This window comes from Nymphaea colorata, unplaced genomic scaffold, assembly GCF_008831285.2.
Source record: "Nymphaea colorata isolate Beijing-Zhang1983 unplaced genomic scaffold, ASM883128v2 scaffold0210, whole genome shotgun sequence".
Taxonomy (NCBI): Eukaryota; Viridiplantae; Streptophyta; class Magnoliopsida; order Nymphaeales; family Nymphaeaceae; genus Nymphaea; species Nymphaea colorata.
The window spans coordinates 8,664-16,293 of NW_022204716.1; the positions used below are offsets into that span (position 1 = coordinate 8,664).

Genomic DNA, 7,630 nt, shown 5'->3' on the forward strand with positions numbered 1-7,630 from the left:
GTCCCAGAAGCCGCCCTGCTCCAGCTTCTGCCTCCGCACCTCCAGCGCATCCTTGAAGATAACACTCGAGTACTGGTTTCCCTTCCGGTGGCTCTTCGGCTGGCTGAGGGGTGTGGGACTCGGCTTTTCCCTTTACGTCTGCCCCTCCAGTCCTCCTGCATTCACTATTGGCCTTTCGGTGGGTTTCGGGCCTTCGCTTTGCTCTTCGACGCAGTGCGCGGTGACGGCGTTGACTCTGAGGGGACTCCGTTTGAGGGAGTGCAGTTTGGCGTAGTGCTCCTTTTTAGGGAGGAAGAGTTCCCTGATTTCGTGGTCGGGCAGGTGGCGGGCGCTCAGTCCTCCCAGCAGCTCGCGGACCTCCGTCTTCTTCCCCGCCTGCTTCCTCAGGTAGCCTTCGATCTCCGACCGACTGATGCGGTTCCTGACGCCGATCAGCTGCAGGGCGAACCCGTTTTTGCGGGCGGACTTGTCTGCGAGTCCGGGCTCGAAGACGTGCTTGCGGCCCAGGAGCGGCCTCTTGCCTGGCTGCTCATTGCCTGGCTGCTGATTGGCCTACCGGTGCCGCGAGTCCTCGGTCTTGGTCTTGGGCTGCAGTTCCTTGGACAGGTACAGCTTGTTGGCCCTTCGTTTTGTTTCGTATTCGGAGAGCGAAGCGTAGTGTCTGTTGTGCGGTTTCTCCCTTTAGACAGTTCCGCATTTGAGGAGCGCTTTGATGACTTTGGAGTGCTCGGCCTGCTCGCGGTAAAAGGTAAACAAACCCTTCGAGTGATGCTGCGTAAAGCCGTTCTCCATAAATTATATCACATAAAGTTAGGATTGCGAAGGTACACGGAAATAAACTCATGTTGGTAGTGTGGATTATTTATTGATGATGGGCATAGGATTACTATATGGATGATTCATTTTATTCTCTTTTCCCCAATAAGGACCGTATGATAAAAACAAAGGATAAAATAGGTTGATTGAAACCTCCCCTTATTAACATCAATAAGTTTCATACCCTTTCCTGGTAAGTTCTTATTGTATATATTGTCAGGTGTAAAAAGAGGGCTGTCGTCACATGGACTTCCCAAGCGGTCCCCCACCTTAGTACTAACCATGCCTGAAGCCGCTTAACTTCGGAGTTCGGATGGGATCCGGTGCTTTCGGCTTAGTTTGGACGACAGCAAATATCAACGCAGGAAGCCAAGGATATGTTGCTCCCCCACCTCAATTCCCAAAAACTCACAATCTTCTTCTTTATATGTCTTGGAAGTATTAAATCACTTTCTGAGTACTTAACCATCAACTTAAAGGCTGGCATATTTGGTGCATCGAGACTAGTCAATACTAAAAGCATCTCCTTTTCCTCCCGATTTTGCAACTTTTTTAATTATTCCTTGATGAATTTGACCCGAACTTTGGGATAAAGTGGTCAATACTTATAACATTCATACATATACTCACATATGGGCTCAAGCCTATATTTAATTAATATTCCTTATTTTGTTTTGATTAATAAATGAAGAGTAAAAAGCTAATTATTATTTTGAGCACTCAGGATCATTAGTTCTAGTCCATTATGCCAACATAAGTCGATGGTTTCAATTTATTCAATAATTACTCGGTATAGATATTAGTATAGTCAAACTTAGCTAATTCAAAAGCAATAAGAAGGCGTTATAAGAGTCATTTGGTAAGAAATCCATGATTCTCACACAAAAAGATTAGACTTCAAGGGCTTTATTTATTTTAATTTAAAAGTTATCAAGCATACATTTGAAAGAACGTTTTTAGCAAGCCAAATGTAAAAATCTAAACGAAAAACTGCCAGAACCCCTTATTATTGCTAATAATCAATAAAATGTAAGAAAAAATAATCTCATAACTGAAAAGCAAAAAGCTTTTAGTAAATATTGTATAGAGAAAACATAGATAAGGAGAATTAATAAAGGTAAATTTGAAATAACAGCATCTAGTAATGGTCTCACGGCATCTCATATGAGAAAGAATATAAGAATTCACATAATGGGCCACAATAGAATCATATTCCAACATCTTCTAAAATAAATCCCGGATTCTTAATTTCCATATATAATATAATGAAGTCATAGACCAAGTTTGACGTTTTGAACACTTTTGAATGCAGGTGGAATGAGTTCCAGCTCAATATCGACTTAGTCTCTCCCTCAGAAGTCCATTTAACGATCATTAGCATGGAAAATCTCAATTTTTACGAAGCAAAAATTACTGATGATGATATCGAAGGGGAAGAAAACTACAAGGGAGGCATTCATAAGGCAGCTGATATCTACAATTATGTCTCAAAAAATCCCCAAAATATAGTAATTGACGAGAATGGCTTGTTAACTTTATGCGGGAAAAACAATAGTAACAGATAGTCGATAAAGATCAAAGTAGAGCTTCAATAAAGGTACAGATTCTAAGTCTTGTGGCACAACTTTACTCAAATGAAGAAAGCTTTCGGAAAATAACTCAATCGAAACTTCGAGAGAGATTAGAAGCGAGATAGGCAAATCCACGAGGAAATATAAGCCCTAAGAAAATACGATGAGTCAATAAGCAAAAGGTACGATCAATTGGACACAAAGCTCGCCAAATTGGGCACTTTAGTCGAAGCATCGAATGCCGAATCAAGATTAATCCTCTAGGGATTATAAAAAAGGCAAACGAATATAAAATAACTGATCCAGAATAACGAGCATTGTTCAATTTAGATGCTGAGTGGAACCCAGAGCAGACTCTAATAAATGAAAAAAACGGTCTAAGCCGCAAAGGCTGAGCTCAACACTAAAATTAGGAAAATTAATGACACCATTGTAAACACCTAATCTCGGATCAGCGAAGTTAAACACCTTTATTAAAAAGGCCATTAGAACATAGATGACAGGATCGAAACTGAAATCAAGGGAGAGCTCAAGCAATTCTCCGACAGTCTCAAAGATGAAATATCGCGATTATAGCAAAAGATTCGTGCGCTGTAAATGAGAAGTGAAGGGGATAAGGATGTATCGATCAGCATTAATAGCGCATCAAAAAATTACGATAACTTGAGATCTCTCTTCGAAAAAATGCAGAAATAGACCAAATAAGTTCGTGAGGGACTCAATACCACAGCCAAGCTGCTAAGGGATCATATCAACGAAGAAGGATCAACCAAATAAACCTCCAAAAGCTAGACAACAACCGACAACGGAAATACATTGTCCCTAATCGAAGTTGGAAAGGAAAATAGGGAGTCAATAAATGTAATCAATGTAAAAAAGGATATCGTAGAAATAAATGTGCAGCAAATCAGCTAAGAGGTAAGGACTAGCAGTATCTTCTCCAGATTTGACTTTATTGAGAAGGAAATAGGCTCAATCAGTGCCAAAGTGCAAGGGCTTGTTGCTTCTTCGGCAGAAAGTAGCGGATTATTGCCCAGAATCACCTTCCTTGAATAGTCAGAAAAAGCAGTAAAGAGCACTCTGGGGGCGTTAGTCAACGGATTCAATAATCATTTCCATCCAAGCAAATATCCAAACAGCCAGCTAAGCTTCCCATTCCTATAGCGTATAGGCAGTACTCTGGGTGAAGCAATACATGAAATTACAGCATAAAAGATCAGCGAAAGTAGAACTAAGAGCGAAGATTAGTCTTAAATTGCCTTCAATACCGAACTGTTGAACGCCAAGGCCAACATGGAAGAACTTGATAGCATCGCCAATACCCTGCGCCTTAACCTCGGACGCGTCAGATAGCAAATATCCCAACTCTAATCAGCAAATTCCTACTATAGGTCCTCCAACCGCGGAGCAGGGTCTTCATTGCCCGGCCTGAAGGAGATCGGATCAAGTCTCTTCAGCGCGATTTCAAAAACAGTTCCGCTGATCGGTGTCATCAAAGAGACCAGTCTAGCTCTTGCCGAATCAGCAGAAAAGTTCGAAAATTCCCCCATACGCAAAGTGATTAGAAGTATCTCCACCGACAAAAGCTCACCTTCAGATGAAACCAGACGCAGGTAGACCTCATATGAACCCGGAAGGAGAAATTCCACGCAAACTTCATAATTCTACAGGACATAAAATCGCAGACATTCAATAAATGTGAGAAAAGAAGAAGAACCCGTCTACATTGAATACTAACAATTTGGACTGCCTGGCTTCTTCCATTGATCCAAATACATTAGGCTTAAAATGCAAATTTATCTAAACATAACACACATATAATATAAATCAGTTGTCTTTGTCTTTCTAGCCTTGCCTGGGGCCCAAGTCATCGATGCCTATCCTCTGTGAGTGATACAAAGGACTCCACTCTGCCATTCGGTTGCTGCTGCCTGCTTCCGTGCTCTCGTTGAGTCGGCCGCTAAGCAGGCCAAGCCTCAGCTTTGCCCCGTCCCAGAAGCCGCCCTGCTCCAGCTTCTGCCTCCGCACCTCCAGCGCATCCTTGAAGATAACACTCGGATACTGGTTTCCCTTCCTGTGGCTCTTCGGCTGGCTGAGGGGTACGGGACTCGGCTTCCCCCTTTAGGTCTGTCCCTCCAGTCCCCCTGCATTCACTATTGGCCCTTCGGTGGGTTTCGGGGGTTCGCTTTGCTCTTCGACGCAGTGCGCGGTGACGGCGTTGACTCTGAGGGGACTCCTTTTGAGGGAGTGCAGTTTGGTGTAGTGCTCCTTTTTGGGGAGGAAGAGTTCCCTGATTTCGTGGTCGGGCAGGTGGCGGGCGCTGAGTCCTCCCAGCAGCTCGCGGACCTCCGTCTTCTTCCCCGCCTGTTTCCTCAGGTAGCCTTCGATCTCCGACCGACTGATGCGGTTCCTGACGCCGATCAGCTGCAGGGCGAACCCGTTTTTGCGGGCAGACTTGTCTGCGAGTCTGGGCTCGAAGACGTGCTTGCGGCCCAGGAGCGGCCTCTTGCCTGGCTGCTGATTGGCCTACCGGTGCCGCGAGTCCTCGGTCTTGGTCTTCGGCTGCAGCTCCTTGGACAGGTACAGTTGGTTGGCCCTTCGTTTGGTTTCGTATTCGGAGAGCGAAGCGTAGTGTCTGCTGTGCGGTTTCTCCCTTTCGACGGTTCCGCATTTGAGGAGCGCTTTGATGACTTTGGAGTGCTCAGCCTGCTCGCGGTAAAAGGTGAACAAACCCTTCGAGTGGTGCTGCGTAAAGCCGCTCTCCATACAAATAAACTATAAAATTAGCTCTTCGATCAGTACACGGAAATAAACTCGCTGCTGGCCTGTAGGATAATACTAAATGGCTGTGGCCAGCATATGGGGAGTCTTTAGTATTTATACATATGGATCATTTTACGGGTGGTCGCATGGTTGGTGATATAGGGCCTACATCAAACACTCCATTTAAAATAAAAAATAAAGAAAGCTATCTACCATCTTTCCCATACATTACCATGAATGAGTCTTATCCCCTCTTCCCTTCTAAGTTCTAACTGCTTGTTCGTTCCTTTCCGAGATATAAAAAAGAGGGCTGTCGTCACATGGACTTCCCAAGCGGTCCCCCACCTTAGTACTAACCATGCCTGAAGCCGCTTAACTTCGGAGTTCGGATGGGATCCGGTGCTTTCGGCTTAGTTTGGACGACAGCAAACATCAACACTAAAGTTAAAGGATGTGCTGTTCCCCCCACCTTTTTTTATCATATGTCGATTATTCTCCGCATCATATCCGTCTATCCATATAGAGCCAATATATGTGATAAGTAAAATTGTTCTAAGCCGATTCGCCATATTTCTTCATAAACTAAGCTCTTTCTTTGCCTTTTCTATGTTTTCCTAGTCTTTTACTTAATCCTGAAGTATCAATAAAGAAAGCATTAAAAGTAGAATTTTCTCTCAAAACACAATCAAAAGAGCTGTAAGGCATATAAGTGGTTTGGGATACCAAGCAATTTCAATCAGATTCAAGTATTAAAAGTTGTTCAAGACTAATGCTGGTATGCTTCAACTTTAGTGCATATGTATCCAATTCCAAAAAATCTAAAAAATGGTCCATACAAAGTCTTGAGCTGGTTTGATTAGTTGGTATTGTGGATATAAAAAAGAGGGCTGTCGTCACATGGACTTCCCAAGCGGTCCCCCACCTTAGTACTAACCATGCCTGAAGCCGCTTAACTTCGGAGTTCGGATGGGATCCGGTGCTTTCGGCTTAGTTTGGACGACAGCAACTCTCCTCCCCCCTTTCCCCTCTTACATACAATCCCCCACCCACATTTTAGTCTTGATTGTCCTCCCCTCTTGCTTTGCAAGCAATACATTACAAAAAGTATAGGATGGCTATTGGATTAACTATCGGACTGATGATGAATAATGACGATACATGTTATCAAATGGGCTGATAGTAGATGATTTCATCCTCCATGATGCTGAGCTCTTCATTAGTGATGGTCCTTGTCTGCAGTTTCTGCCCATACTTCATGAGAACTTCATAACCAAACAACTACTTTTCTGGTATCCCTGCTACAGTTGCTGGATCTTCATGATGAAGTCAGGGTGGGTCCTGAACTGCATGATAGCCGCATCGTAGACTGCAGAAGCTGGCTCGTACTCGGTTCCCAGTCCCTCTTCGCGGAGGAGCTATTCGTTCACCGATTCTGGATTGCCCAGGTTCCTAAACAGCTGGGGGTTGCGTTGAAGCTCCTCCTCAGTGTGCTCCACCATCAGCTTGAAGACGCGCACCTGATGCATGTAGGTTGCTGAATCATGAAAGAATTTTACCCTTCGTTACTCGGTTCTGCAACTCGTAGAATTTTTCTTTGGTGAAACCGGCAGGGACCTTGACATCCAGGTGGGGGAGCTTGCCGGCGACGCTGGCCTTGTAGTCCTGCACATGCTGCTCCAGCAGTTGGGTGATTTCGGGCTACTTCGCCAATTTCTCCAAGGTGAAGGTGAGGGTTTCAACTGGATCTCTCCAAGCGTACCTGTGGTGTTATTCTGGGCGCAAACTTCAGCATAGATCCTCTCTGACTCTTGTTCGTACTTGATGGGGCACTCAGGTCCGTTGATGAGTTGTTCGATGGCTTCCTGGGCGATGTTATTTCTTGTCTGTTGTTTGAGGTTGGCGACGAAGGTGGCGACCTGTTTGCAGACCAGGTAGAGCTCCTTCCTTATCACCTTCAGGATGTGAACCGCCTCTGCCTTCGAGAGCGTCTTCATCGATTGCTCACTTATAACGTTCTTGACGAATAGACCGGCGAAGACTGGATTAGTTGAAGAGTACGTAGTCCGAATGCTCCGACGCCAATTAGGGCGGCCTTCTTGATATCCATGTGCGAGTATATATAATTATGATAAAACAACAAAGTAATTCTTAATATTTCATTAAGATGCCACGACCCCTCATTAACTAGTTTATTCCGAACTAGCAATCCCACCCCTCAGTCACGATTACCTCCTCTTCTCCCCTAGTCTAGATCAAATCTAGCCAATAACGATCCATTTTTTTTCTTTTTCTGAATATTTCTATGAGATTATCAGTATGACATGATAGACTGATCATTTATATGCCTTTTTGCATGCTTCTTCATAGGTGAGTGCGCTGTGTTGTTCGGGTTCATACTCTTCTTGGTTCCCTGGGTATCGATCATCCATCTAAATGATATGTGGGTTACTTGGCGGCGTTGGAGAAGGTGGAGACCTTGA

At 44.3% G+C, this 7,630-nt stretch overlaps 3 non-coding genes across 3 annotated transcripts; all 3 read right to left on the reverse strand.

The window, feature by feature from the left end:
• Window positions 1-1,048: 1,048 nt before the first annotated feature.
• On the reverse strand, window positions 1,049-1,167 carry LOC116268308 (5S ribosomal RNA). The gene has a single exon (XR_004175825.1). It is a non-coding gene; the product is annotated as a 5S ribosomal RNA (ribosomal RNA).
• A 4,291-nt stretch (window positions 1,168-5,458) lies between these two features.
• Window positions 5,459-5,577, reverse strand: LOC116268309 (5S ribosomal RNA). Its single transcript, XR_004175826.1, has one exon. It is a non-coding gene; the product is annotated as a 5S ribosomal RNA (ribosomal RNA).
• Window positions 5,578-6,035: 458 nt separating this feature from the next.
• On the reverse strand, window positions 6,036-6,154 carry LOC116268310 (5S ribosomal RNA). Its single transcript, XR_004175827.1, has one exon. It is a non-coding gene; the product is annotated as a 5S ribosomal RNA (ribosomal RNA).
• Between the last annotated feature and the right edge of the window lie 1,476 nt (window positions 6,155-7,630).